Raw genomic sequence first — 14,123 nt, forward strand, 5'->3', positions numbered from 1 at the left:
AGGCTGTTTGGAGTCTGGAGAGTAGCTGGAGGCTGTTTGGAGTCTGGAGAGTTAGCTGGAGGCTGTTTGGAGTCTGGAGAGTTAGCTGGAGGCTGTTTGGAGTCTGGAGAGTTAGCTGGAGGTTGTTGGACTCTGGAGAGTTAGCTGGAGTCTGGAGAGTTAGCTGGAGGCTGTTTGAGTTGGAGAGTTAGCTGGAGGTTGTTTGGAGTCTGGAGAGTTAGCTGGAGGTTGTTTGGAGTCTGGAGAGTTAGCTGGAGGCTGTTTGGAGAGTTAGCTGGAGGTTGTTTGGAGAGTTAGCTGGAGGTTGTTTGGAGAGTTAGCTGGAGGTTGTTTGGAGAGTTAGCTGGAGGTTGTTTGGAGAGTTAGCTGGAGGTTGTTTGGAGAGTTAGCTGGAGGTTGTTTGGAGTCTGGAGAGTTAGCTGGAGGTTGTTTGGAGAGTTAGCTGGAGGTTGTTTGGAGAGTTAGCTGGAGGCTTGTTTGGAGAGTTAGCTGGAGGCTGTTTGGAGAGTTAGCTGGAGGCTGTTTGGAGTCTGGAGAGTTAGCTGGAGGCTGTTTGGAGTCTGGAGAGTTAGCTGGAGGTTGTTTGGAGTCTGGAGAGTTAGCTGGAGGCTGTTTGGAGTCTGGAGAGTTAGCTTGGAGGCTGTTTGGAGTCTGGAGAGTTAGCTTGGAGGCTGTTTGGAGTCTGGAGAGTTAGCTGGAGGCTGTTGGAGTCTGGAGAGTTAGCTGGAGGCTGTTTGGAGTCTGGAGAGTTAGCTGGAGGCTGTTTGGAGTCTGGAGAGTTAGCTGGAGGCTGTTTGGAGTCTGGAGAGTTAGCTGGAGGTTGTTTGGACTCTGGAGAGTTAGCTGGAGTCCTGGAGAGTTAGCTGGAGGCTGTTTGGAGTTTGGAGAGTTAGCTGGAGGTTGTTTGGAGTCTGGAGAGTTAGCTGGAGGTTGTTTGGAGTCTGGAGAGTTAGCTGGAGGCTGTTTGGAGTCTGGAGAGTTAGCTGGAGGCTGTTTGGAGAGTTAGCTGGAGGTTAGAGTTAGCTGGAGGTTGTTTGGAGAGTTAGCTGGAGGTTGTTTGGAGAGTTAGCTGGAGGTTGTTTGGAGAGTTAGCTGGAGGTTGTTTGGAGAGTTAGCTGGAGGCTGTTTGGAGAGTTAGCTGGAGGCTGTTTGGAGTTTGGAGAGTTAGCTGGAGGTTGTTTGGAGTCTGGAGAGTTAGCTGGAGGTTGTTTGGAGAGTTAGCTGGAGGTTGTTTGGAGAGTTAGCTGGAGGTTGTTTGGAGAGTTAGCTGGAGGTTGTTTGGAGAGTTAGCTGGAGGTTGTTTGGAGAGTTAGCTGGAGGCTGTTTGGAGAGTTAGCTGGAGGCTGTTTGGAGTTTGGAGAGTTAGCTGGAGGTTGTTTGGAGTCTGGAGAGTTAGCTGGAGGTTGTTTGGAGTCTGGAGAGTTAGCTGGAGGCTGTTGGAGAGTTAGCTGGAGGTTGTTTGGAGAGTTAGCTGGAGGTGTTGGAGAGTTAGCTGGAGGTGTTTGGAGAGTTAGCTGGAGGTTGTTTGGAGAGTTAGCTGGAGGTTGTTTGGAGAGTTAGCTGGAGTTGTTTTGGAGTCTGGAGAGTTAGCTGGAGGTTGTTTGGAGAGTTAGCTGGAGGTTGTTTGGAGAGTTAGCTGGAGGCTGTTTGGAGAGTTAGCTGGAGGCTGTTTGGAGAGTTAGCTGGAGGCTGTTTGGAGTCTGGAGAGTTAGCTGGAGGCTGTTTGGAGTCTGGAGAGTTAGCTGGAGGTTGTTTGGAGTCTGGAGAGTTAGCTGGAGGCTGTTTGGAGTCTGGAGAGTTAGCTTGGAGGCTGTTTGGAGTCTGGAGAGTTAGCTTGGAGGCTGTTTGGAGTCTGGAGAGTTAGCTGGAGGCTGTTTGGAGTCTGGAGAGTTAGCTGGAGGCTGTTTGGAGTCTGGAGAGTTTAGCTGGAGGCTGTTTGGAGTCTGGAGAGTTAGCTGGAGGTTGTTTGGACTCTGGAGAGTTAGCTGGAGTCTGGAGAGTTAGCTGGAGGCTGTTTGGAGTTTGGAGAGTTAGCTGGAGGTTGTTTGGAGTCTGGAGAGTTAGCTGGAGGTTGTTTGGAGTCTGGAGAGTTAGCTGGAGGCTGTTTGGAGTCTGGAGAGTTAGCTGGAGGCTGTTTGGAGAGTTAGCTGGAGGTTGTTGGAGAGTTAGCTGGAGGTTGTTTGGAGAGTTAGCTGGAGGTTGTTTGGAGAGTTAGCTGGAGGTTGTTTGGAGAGTTAGCTGGAGGCTGTTTGGAGAGTTAGCTGGAGGCTGTTTGGAGTTTGGAGAGTTAGCTGGAGGTTGTTTGGAGTCTGGAGAGTTAGCTGGAGGTTGTTTGGAGTCTGGAGAGTTAGCTGGAGGCTGTTTGGAGAGTTAGCTGGAGGCTGTTTTGGAGAGTTAGCTGGAGGTTGTTTGGAGAGTTAGCTGGAGGTTGTTTGGAGAGTTAGCTGGAGGTTGTTTGGAGAGTTAGCTGGAGGTTGTTTGGAGAGTTAGCTGGAGGTTGTTTGGAGAGTTAGCTGGAGGTTGTTTGGAGAGTTAGCTGGAGGCTGTTTGGAGAGTTAGCTGGAGGCTGTTTGGAGAGTTAGCTGGAGGCTGTTTGGAGTCTGTAGAGTTAGCTGGAGGCTGTTTGGAGAGTTAGCTGGAGGCTGTTTGGAGAGTTAGCTGGAGGCTGTTTGGAGAGTTAGCTGGAGGCTGTTTGGAGAGTTAGCTGGAGGCTGTTTGGAGAGTTAGCTGGAGGCTGTTTGGAGAGTTAGCTGGAGGCTGTTTGGAGAGTTAGCTGGAGGCTGTTTGGAGAGTTAGCTGGAGGCTGTTTGGAGTCTGGAGAGTTAGCTGGAGGCTGTTTGGAGTCTGGAGAGTTAGCTTGAGGTTGTTTGGAGTCTGGAGAGTTAGCTGGAGGCTGTTTGGAGTCTGGAGAGTTAGCTGGAGGCTGTTTGGAATCTGGAGAGTTAGCTGGAGGCTGTTTGGAGTCTGGAGAGTTAGCTGGAGGCTGTTTGGAGTCTGGAGAGTTAGCTGGAGGTTGTTTGGAGTCTGGAGAGTTAGCTGGAGGTTGTTTGGAGTCTGGAGAGTTAGCTGGAGGCTGTTTGGAGAGTTAGCTGGAGGTTGTTTGGAGAGTTAGCTGGAGGTTGTTTGGAGAGTTAGCTGGAGGTTGTTTGGAGAGTTAGCTGGAGGTTGTTTGGAGAGTTAGCTGGAGGCTGTTTGGAGAGTTAGCTGGAGGCTGTTTGGAGTTTGGAGAGTTAGCTGGAGGTTGTTTGGAGTCTGGAGAGTTAGCTGGAGGTTGTTTGGAGTCTGGAGAGTTAGCTGGAGGCTGTTTGGAGAGTTAGCTGGAGGTTGTTTGGAGAGTTAGCTGGAGGTTGTTTGGAGAGTTAGCTGGAGGTTGTTTGGAGAGTTAGCTGGAGGTTGTTTGGAGAGTTAGCTGGAGGTTGTTTGGAGAGTTAGCTGGAGGTTGTTTGGAGAGTTAGCTGGAGGTTGTTTGGAGTCTGGAGAGTTAGCTGGAGGTTGTTTGGAGAGTTAGCTGGAGGTTGTTTGGAGAGTTAGCTGGAGGCTGTTTGGAGAGTTAGCTGGAGGCTGTTTGGAGAGTTAGCTGGAGGCTGTTTGGAGTCTGGAGAGTTAGCTGGAGGCTGTTTGGAGTCTGGAGAGTTAGCTGGAGGTTGTTTGGAGTCTGGAGAGTTAGCTGGAGGCTGTTTGGAGTCTGGAGAGTTAGCTTGGAGGCTGTTTGGAGTCTGGAGAGTTAGCTTGGAGGCTGTTTGGAGTCTGGAGAGTTAGCTGGAGGCTGTTTGGAGTCTGGAGAGTTAGCTGGAGGCTGTTTGGAGTCTGGAGAGTTAGCTGGAGGCTGTTTGGAGTCTGGAGAGTTAGCTGGAGGCTGTTTGGAGTCTGGAGAGTTAGCTGGAGGTTGTTTGGACTCTGGAGAGTTAGCTGGAGTCTGGAGAGTTAGCTGGTGGCTGTTTGGAGTTTGGAGAGTTAGCTGGAGGTTGTTTGGAGTCTGGAGAGTTAGCTGGAGGTTGTTTGGAGTCTGGAGAGTTAGCTGGAGGCTGTTTGGAGTCTGGAGAGTTAGCTGGAGGCTGTTTGGAGAGTTAGCTGGAGGTTGTTTGGAGAGTTAGCTGGAGGTTGTTTGGAGAGTTAGCTGGAGGTTGTTTGGAGAGTTAGCTGGAGGCTGTTTGGAGAGTTAGCTGGAGGCTGTTTGGAGTTTGGAGAGTTAGCTGGAGGTTGTTTGGAGTCTGGAGAGTTAGCTGGAGGTTGTTTGGAGTCTGGAGAGTTAGCTGGAGGCTGTTTGGAGAGTTAGCTGGAGGTTGTTTGGAGAGTTAGCTGGAGGTTGTTTGGAGAGTTAGCTGGAGGTTGTTTGGAGAGTTAGCTGGAGGTTGTTTGGAGAGTTAGCTGGAGGTTGTTTGGAGAGTTAGCTGGAGGTTGTTTGGAGAGTTAGCTGGAGGCTGTTTGGAGAGTTAGCTGGAGGCTGTTTGGAGAGTTAGCTGGAGGCTGTTTGGAGAGTTAGCTGGAGGCTGTTTGGAGAGTTAGCTGGAGGCTGTTTGGAGAGTTAGCTGGAGGCTGTTTGGAGAGTTAGCTGGAGAGTTATTAGCTGGAGGCTGTTTGGAGAGTTTGCTGGAGGCTGTTTGGAGTCTGGAGAGTTTGCTGGAGGCTGTTTGGAGTCTGGAGAGTTAGCTTGAGGTTGTTTGGAGTCTGGAGAGTTAGCTGGAGGCTGTTTGGAGTCTGGAGAGTTAGCTGGAGGCTGTTTGGAATCTGGAGAGTTAGCTGGAGGCTGTTTGGAGTCTGGAGAGTTAGCTGGAGGCTGTTTGGAGTCTGGAGAGTTAGCTGGAGTCTGGAGAGTTAGCTGGAGGCTGTTTGGAGTCTGGAGAGTTAGCTGGAGGCTGTTTGGTGTCTGGAGAGTTAGCTGGAGGCTGTTTGGAGAGTTAGCTGGAGGCTGTTTGGAGAGTTAGCTGGAGGCTGTTTGGAGAGTTAGCTGGAGGCTGTTTGGAGTCTGGAGAGTTAGCTTGGAGGCTGTTTGGAGTCTGGAGAGTTAGCTGGAGGCTGTTTGGAGAGTTAGCTGGAGCCTGTTTGGAGTCTGGAGAGTTAGCTGGAGGCTGTTTGGAGTCTGGAGAGTTAGCTGGAGGCTGTTTGGAGTCTAGAGAGTTAGCTGGAGGCTGTTTGGAGTCTGGAGAGTTAGCTGGAGGCTGTTTGGAGTCTGGAGAGTTAGCTGGAGGCTGTTTGGAGTCTGGAGAGTTAGCTTGGAGGCTGTTTGGAGTCTGGAGAGTTAGCTTGGAGGTTGTTTGGAGTCTGGAGAGTTAGCTGGAGGCTGTTTGGAGTCTGGAGAGTTAGCTGGAGGTTGTTTGGAGTCTGGAGAGTTAGCTGGAGGCTGTTTGGAGTCTGTAGAATTAGCTGGAGGCTGTTTGGAGAGTTAGCTGGAGGATGTTTGGAGAGTTAGCTGGAGGCTGTTTGGAGAGTTAGCTGGAGGCTGTTTGGAGTCTGGAGAGTTAGCTGGAGGCTGTTTGGAGTCTGGAGAGTTAGCTGGAGGCTGTTTGGAGTCTGTAGAGTTAGCTGGAGGTTGTTTGGAGTCTGGAGAGTTAGCTGGAGGTTGTTTGGAGTCTGGAGAGTTAGCTGGAGGCTGTTTGGAGTCTGGAGAGTTAGCTGGAGCCTGTTTGGAGTCTGGAGAGTTAGCTGGAGCCTGTTTGGAGTCTGGAGAGTTAGCTGGAGGCTGTTTGGAGTCTGGAGAGTTAGCTGGAGGTTGTTTGGAGTCTGGAGAGTTAGCGGGAGGCTGTTTGGAGTCTGGAGAGTTAGCTTGGAGGCTGTTTGGAGTCTGGAGAGTTAGCTGGAGGCTGTTTGGAGTCTGGAGAGTTAGCTGGAGGTTGTTTGGAGTCTGGAGAGTTAGCGGGAGGCTGTTTGGAGTCTGGAGAGTTAGCTTGGAGGCTGTTTGGAGTCTGGAGAGTTAGCTGGAGGCTGTTTGGAGTCTGGAGAGTTAGCTGGAGGCTGTTTGGAGTCTGGAGAGTTAGCTGGAGGCTGTTTGGAGTCTGGAGAGTTAGCTGGAGGCTGTTTGGAGTCTGTAGAGTTAGCTGGAGGCTGTTTGGAGTCTGGAGAGTTAGCTGGAGGTTGTTTGGAGTCTGGAGAGTTAGCTTGGAGGCTGTTTGGAGTCTGGAGAGTTAGCTGGAGGCTGTTTGGAGTCTGGAGAGTTAGCTGGAGGTTGTTTGGAGTCTGGAGAGTTAGCTGGAGCCTGTTTGGAGTCTGGAGAGTTAGCTGGAGCCTGTTTGGAGTCTGGAGAGTTAGCTGGAGGTTGTTTGGAGTCTGGAGAGTTAGCTGGAGGTTGTTTGGAGTCTGGAGAGTTAGCTGGAGGCTGTTTGGAGTCTGGAGAGTTAGCTGGAGGCTGTTTGGAGTCTGGAGAGTTAGCTGGAGGCTGTATTTGGAGTCTGGAGAGTTAGCTGGAGGCTGTTTGGAGTCTCATCTTTTGTCATTGTTTTATTTAACCCTTATTTTACCAGGAAAGTTGACTGAGAACACATTTTCATTTACAGCAGCGACCTGGGGAATAGTTACGGGGGGGTAACCAATTGGAAGTCAATGGAGGGACTGGATAGGCTGTGTTATTCGTTTACCAGCCATTTTGGAGGTAGTTTTCATAGGGGTTTTAAGTTGATATCCTCAGACAGTGAGGCTTTGTAGAAATGGTAAGTGCAACAGCTGTCCTTGGTACACACTCTTTCAATTGTTTCCTATAAAACCATCTTGTCTGTATGTCAGTATGTCTGTGTGTCCTTCACAATCAGTTTGTCTGGAACAGAAGTTAGTCGGTATGTCCGTGTCTCGGTGTCCTTCACAACAGTTCCCAGTCAGACAGTTGTATTTATTATTCAGTGTAATTCACAGAAAGGCCAAGGTCCTCTAATCTACACTCTCCAACAAGTCAAGGGCTTACACTCAGTCATTATTCGGAAGTAAAGCCCCTCTTGTCTTTGACATTTCGCTGTGCCTGTCTGCTTAGCGAATGTCAAGTCCTCAAATAACTTAATCCAAAAGGGTTTCGGGTCATGAAAAATTCAACATCTGTGGCCAGACGTGCTGGGAGAGACAATTTGTCAAAGGAGTGTGCCTTCCAGAAAAAACGAAAAACTTTAGAGTGCAGCAGAGGATGACGGACAGAATTACCACACGTCCTAATTCCTAATGGACCGTTAGGTTTGACTGCATTTGTGTTATGTTTTCTCTGTTCCTTAAACTATTCACAACTGCAAAGTTACTTTTCCTAAACGCAGTACATACATTGTAGATTCAAATAGAGTGTGATTAATGTGACAATGCCCATATATATTATCAGCTTTAGATTTGAATCTGTTATAAGTCTCTGTTCCACTGTTCCAATCATCAGTTTACTACATTTCCTCAGTGTAGCGCGAGTAGCGAGTGGCCCTATGGAAAACGTATCAGAGTTGAATCGTGGAGCTCATGTCCATAACATTGTGTTAATATGCAGCTCAACCACCACCTGCTGAGAAAGACGATACTGTATGTTGAGGAAATAGTGGGCAGCTTTTGCTGCTGGGTGAAACAGAGGTCAGTTAGACTCTGAGGGTGCCACAATGAAAGATCATTGTTGACCGTATACAGAGTGGTTACAATGTCTTGTTAGGCCGTTGATATTGAGTTTACTGAATTACTATGCGATGCAACACTGTTGAGTTCAGGCCACTTTCATTTCAATTCAGTTAACTTTCTCCATAGTGCAAATCAAATTCCAAATTGAATGGAATTTAGATTGAAAATTATACTGTGGATATCCATTTTGAGGCAATGATATGTCCTGTGTGGCTCAGTTGGTTGAGGATGTTGTTTGCATGCCAGGGTTGTGGGTTCAATTCCCACAGGGGACCAGTACGAAAAATGTATGCACTCACTACTGTTAGTCACTCTGGATAAGAGCGTTTGCTAAATTACTCAAATGCAAATGTAAAGAATGATATCACTGAGACTTGCCGAAATAACCAAGGTCAACAGCTACTGTCATCCTTGGGTAAAGGTTTTGTTTGGCTGTGTTTGGACCCGACCAGCCCCACCACATTATTCACCGTCTCAGCTTTAAGAGAGAGCGATCGTTGGCATGGGTTTCTGGCTCCAGTGAGTGTACACATGTAAACAGAGGACCCTGTAATGATGTAGACTGTCTGGGGCGTCTCCTGTGTCTCACCCTGGGTGCTGTTTACAATGCTAGAGGACGTTAATCTATCTCCACCAGCCTCTGTCTGCTCAGCCTATAGAGAGCCATGGTGTCTCCTGACCTGCAGTAGGAAGTTAACAGCCAAAGCAGAGTTTGGTTTCTACTGGTTTCAGTGGACAGTTCTGGTTCCAAGTGGCCTTGATGTTGTGTCGGGGTTCTTTATGAGGCCCTGTCTGGTAAGGAATAGGGCAAAGACTAGTTAGTGGTTCAGTACAGATGCCTTATTGGTCTCTGGAGTTGTTAAAGTTATGCTCAAGAGAGTAAAACTTTGTACAAATAGAAAACTCACAGTAAAAGGTAAAGAGGCGTGTAAAACTCCTATCTGGGAAAAAAACTTTAGTTGCATCTCAACTCCTTCAACCCTGACCCCACAGTCGGGTTCACAGGCATACGGAAATGTCCAGTCTGGAGGGTGCTGGAGAGCCAGAGGTGAGACTGGGATCTGGGATCTTAAAAACACAGATACTGTACATGTGCTCACTTTCACTAAAACACAAACACTCACACAGAGGTATGTGTGCATACACACACCTACACACACATGCGCGCATACACACATGCGCGCGCACGCACGCACGCACACACACACACACACACACACACACACACACACACAGCGTATAAGTTCCTGGTGAGAACTGTAGCTCAAGACAAAATGAGTAACCTGCTCTGTTCCCATTAGCTTAGCTTAGTTGACGGCTGGAGAGACATACTTTTATGGAACGATGAGCTTCAAGGCATATTGGCATAACCCTCTTTAACTCTGCGGAAAGAGACCAAAGTTGGAACTGAGTACAATTGAGCCGAATATCATATAATCTATCTGTGTTATGAGATTTCATACTGTACCATGCAAGACATCTCTGCATCCATTAACATCTCTGTCATATAACCCTTCCTTCATACTGTACTATGCAAGACATCTCTGTGTCCAGTAACATCCTCTCTGTCATATAACCCTTCCTTCATACTGTATCCCAGCCCAACACAGACATCAAAACAATCTGTACTCCAAACTTTTTATTAATTCAGTTTCAAAGGTCATTGCACCACATCTCCGTCAAGGTAAAAACTCTTTCTGAAATCGGACCAGCTACTGCGAGGTCAAACGGGATAATTTAATGGCCATTTAATTAACTCAGCTTCAAGTCAAGTTAACAAAGCCTCGCTCTTAATCCATAACATAAACATGGCAGGTCTCCTGTAAAACGTCTTGCATATGAGAATCTGCATTAAATAGAGGTCTTATGGGAGGGTGAATTTGAAAGAGTTTGCCAGGAGTTGAATTCAAGGGTGTGTACTGTCTGAGACTACCTGATCGCTATACTGCATCTAGACCTATCCAGTAGGGTTATCACGAAAGAAAACATAAAGCAAATTAAACTATTTGGTCCTTTAAAAAAAATGACTGTATGTAACATTGTGTGCTATAGCTTAGAAAAGAAACATGATTCTGGGTGACAACATAAGGTTGCTTGTTTCCAACGTTACGACTGTTTTCCTCAAGAAATTAAGTCTGCTTCATGCAGGGGCGCAACTTTGTAAAAAAAATAATTATTATTATTTATTGCAAAAAACACAAGGAAGGGGTAACATTAAAGTATTAGAACATGAAGGACAAACAATACAGCATCAAGACACTATCAAACATGTATCAGTCTTTCCGCAACAGCCATCCTTGTGTGTGAGGGTGCGTGTGCATGATAGTGACATAAAATATATGTCATAGTTTCCTTTTTCATGATCACAATCTTTTGAAGGCCGAACCCTCCAAGATTCCCCCACAGTTTCCCAATAGCTGTCCCTCAACCATTCGAGACCCCTCCCACAGTCCCCCGGAAGAAAAAAAGGGGCGCAACTTTAGTTTTAGAAGTGGGGGGGACATAATTATTATATCAAAAAAATGTATTCGGATAAACACTCCAAAAAGCCTACCCCGACCGCTTGGAAGCATCCGCATGGTCCTAAAGTACATCGTTGCCTATTTTGTATCACATTCCAATTATAAAACAGGGGGGGGGACAAAAAGGCAATTTCAGAATGTGGGGGAGACGTATCCCCGTCCCCAGTGAAAGTTGTACCCCTGGCTTCATGTTTTGTTTCCTTGTCACGATACCGTTGAATTTTGTGATACTGGTACCGTGACAACCTTACTATCCAGACAAACAGTCTATACTGCATCTAGACCTATCCATCGTAGAAGAGAGCCTCCCACTCCTTAGGGACTTTGCTAACATCATTATAAATGTTAACCCGGCATGACATAAACACTTGGCATTTGAGAAACCTCCGGAAACCACAAACATCAACAAGAGTTTGACCCCACCAGCCATTAACCACATTCTTTTGAGCAACAGCAATATCTTTCTAAAGACTTCATTTTGTCAGAGCGTCACCTAATCCACAGTGTAACACGCAGATGTTAATCAAGTACCTCTCCCTTTTCTCTCTCCCTCATTGCCTCGGTCTCCCTCCCTCCCAGTATCCGGCGGCCTTGATGAATCTGGGTGCCATCCTCCACCTGAATGGGCGGCTGCCTGAGGCGGAGACCAACTACCTGCGGGCGCTGCAGCTCAAGCCTGATGACGTCATCACCCAGTCCAACCTGCGCAAGCTGTGGAACATCATGGAGAGGCAGGGTCTGAGGACCACGCAGGGGCCTTGAACCCTCAAAGACACAGGAAACCAGGAAATTGCCCCAAGTGAGGTCCCCTTAATAGGAGTGAAGGACCTAAAAAGAGGCGGGAAACCCCAGGAATGGAGCAAATAGAGGCCAGGGGATTGGTGTGCCTCAGTGATGAATACCGAGGCCAACCCAATCTGTTTGAGATCAGTAGTCTCATTGGAACGGTAGTAAGGGAAGCGTATAAACCTAGTGACCAGAGGCCTGAGGGTTTCTAGGCAGGATATGATGACCTGAGCTGGAGCGAAGGACAGTCGAGTCACATCAGGATGGGAGAGGTTAGCTACACAAGTCAACACAGCAAGGATGACAACCCTCGGTTACTCAGAGGCAGCCTTACTGAGGTCACAGTGTAAGGACTGGGATAGTCCTCATTAGACAACAAAAAACATTCCTAAGACGAAAGCTGATGGGTTACGTGATGACTCGTATCTCTGGGCCCATTTTAATTTATTTACTTTAATTGAAAATTCTCCCTCCGAGACCTGTGTGTATTCCAAATCACTTAATTTGAGTTAGGATGTGACTACGGAACAGAAGTCATAATTCTACTCCATTTGATGATATCATGAGGGCTTTGGGGGCCAAACATTGTACATGCTGTTGGTGCACGATAAACAAGTTGGCCTGAATATTTGCGTCACATACAGTATAGTACAGTCTGGGTTTAAATGCTGATTGCACATAAAGTTGCCCTGCGCTTATCATGACAGTGATAAATTCAAGAACTATTTCCAGTCAAACCCATATTTTGAGTCAAATGAGACAAAACTACAAATTATTCCATCAAGGATGCCAACATATCCAAGCACAACATTTATTCACGCCCAACAGTAGGTCTTTTTAGACGGTGCTAAAGGTGTACATTGTCTCATGTATCAGGATATCCAGCAGACAAGGTCTTCCTGATGTTATGTATTTTATTGTAATATAATTAAGAAGTTTTATTTCAGTTTTAAGAAGTTTTATTTCATTTCATGTGATCAGAAGATTATTAACTTATTGATTTGTGTTTACTGTCTGTGTCAACACCAACACTGTACACACACACACACACACACACACACACACACACACACACACACACACACACACACACACACACACACACACACACACACACAGGTTGATCTAATTCTACAGAAACAACCAGTGGAGTTGTTAAGCAATGTGTCCCTGCTCAGGGATATCAGGTCAACCAGGCTCTCCTAGCGGTGAAAGAGTTTACTAATTGATGGTAAGAGTGGATTTTTTAAAATATGGTTGTGTTTGTTTAAATGATGGGGGATTTGTATATTTTTGTCCTGTTCATTACTATATAATTCATGTTAATTATGTTCCCTGTATTCCACAATAAAAAGACACCTTCAGACCTTGAGTGGGTTAATTCATTGTGGCATCATCAGATTTTGTCTAGAGATTTAACATTTCACATCTACATTTTATAGAAAGGACATCCATTTCAAAGTCTTCATTTGAGTTGGTCCCAATAGATACTGGAATTCTGTCTAAAATAGTTCAAATCTTCTGACTTCAGAGGGAGGGGAATCTTGTGAATAATTTAGTAATACATCTCTCTATCTACACTTCTCTTGCCTACTCTTAGTTTCCATGGAGACCTCTTGACAGATAGGAGAGAGTTAGGGTTGAGTAGAGAGGATTCCCATCTCATCCATTTTAGAGAACATCCTCTGGTGTGTTAGTTTGAGAGTATACATGCAGCTCTTCAAAATATGACAATATGTTGACACACACACACAAAAATATAACTCTGAACACAGAACGTAGACAAATCCATGTGAAAGCAAACTAATGAGGACTTTTTTGGGGGGCAATCCCAATTTCTGCCAGGGCTTGAGCTACTGACGAATCAGACTAAGATCAAAAGGGGATTATGATAAAGCGCCTGACTCTGAACACACCAGGGTGTAAATATTTAACAGGGTATGACTGAGTCAGGAGACACTACCATTAGGAGTGGTAGGGTAGGTACATGGAATAGGGGAACATTACATAGTTATTATCTATTGTGTAACATCATACCTTTGAAGGAGTGAATGATCTCCATTGAGGGTTAGCGTTGTGGCTTAGTCCACCTTTAAAACTGTTCATCAACATTGACTGGGATATATAAGGTATCTGAGCTATAGCCCTTCTTTTCCATGGGAAAACGTTTAGCTAAAGTTCAAGACTGAAAGGCAATATGGGTAGGAAGTGGAGGCCAAGAAAAAACAAACAAGAGCTGAAAAAAGTCATCAAAATGTCAGAGATATAGCTAGTAGCCCAAATATATATATATATATATATATATCACACACACACACACAAAATAGTGTCTTCAAAGTGATAAACTATTCAGAGTAACATGAAAGTGTCTCCTGCCCCCTGTAGAGAGAGGAAATAGAGTGGTCTAGTTCTCAGTGTGGCTCCATCTCAATGTGAATCTGTGTTTCCCAGGTTACGTGAGTTCAGCAGCCAATGAGGAAGTGCTTTGATGCACTCTCTTCCTCCTGTCCGTGTGGTTGAACTCACTATGTGAGGACCGGAGGAGCCATTTCCAGTCCAAAAACAGCAGTTCAAACACAGCAGCAAAAACTGTCTGGTAATGTAGAAATTAGGATCCTGTTCAAGGTGAATTTCATGCTGAATGCCATGTTGCATCGACACTGATAAGACTCTACAGATTGAGGGACGGTTTCCCGGACACATATTAAACCTAGTCCTGGACTGAAAAACATCTTCAATGGAAATTCTCTATTTATTAGGTTTTTAGTCCAGAACAAGGTTTATGTGGGTTTGGGAAACCTGCCCTGATTGTTTTAAGAACTACAAACTCAAACCCTTTCAGAAGAGGTTGTATTTCAGTTTTTTCTATACTTCCATACTTGTTCCAATGAGAACAGAAATAATTTGTTATCACTTCAGCTAAACAGTTTAAACAGAGGTATCCTAACATTTACTAAATTAATTTGTGTGTGATATTTGTTTATATGTTGCTTGTTGTGATGAAATGCAAGGCTTGATTGTGTTTAAACTGTGTGCATACTTAAGTGAACATTTTGCCTGACAAGGAAATGGTTTGAACTCAAATAAATGTTGTGGTTTAGCCACAGTGAAAACTTTGAATTATAATTTACAAAACACTGAAGTGATTTCAAGGACCAATTCAGAGCGAAATATGCAAAATAAAATACATAACAAAGAAATCAATGGACATGTCCAATTCATTCAACGTTTTAATTCCATTCCAGT

Source organism: Salvelinus namaycush, unplaced genomic scaffold (assembly GCF_016432855.1).
Source record: "Salvelinus namaycush isolate Seneca unplaced genomic scaffold, SaNama_1.0 Scaffold565, whole genome shotgun sequence".
In the NCBI taxonomy this organism is placed as follows: domain Eukaryota; kingdom Metazoa; phylum Chordata; class Actinopteri; order Salmoniformes; family Salmonidae; genus Salvelinus; species Salvelinus namaycush.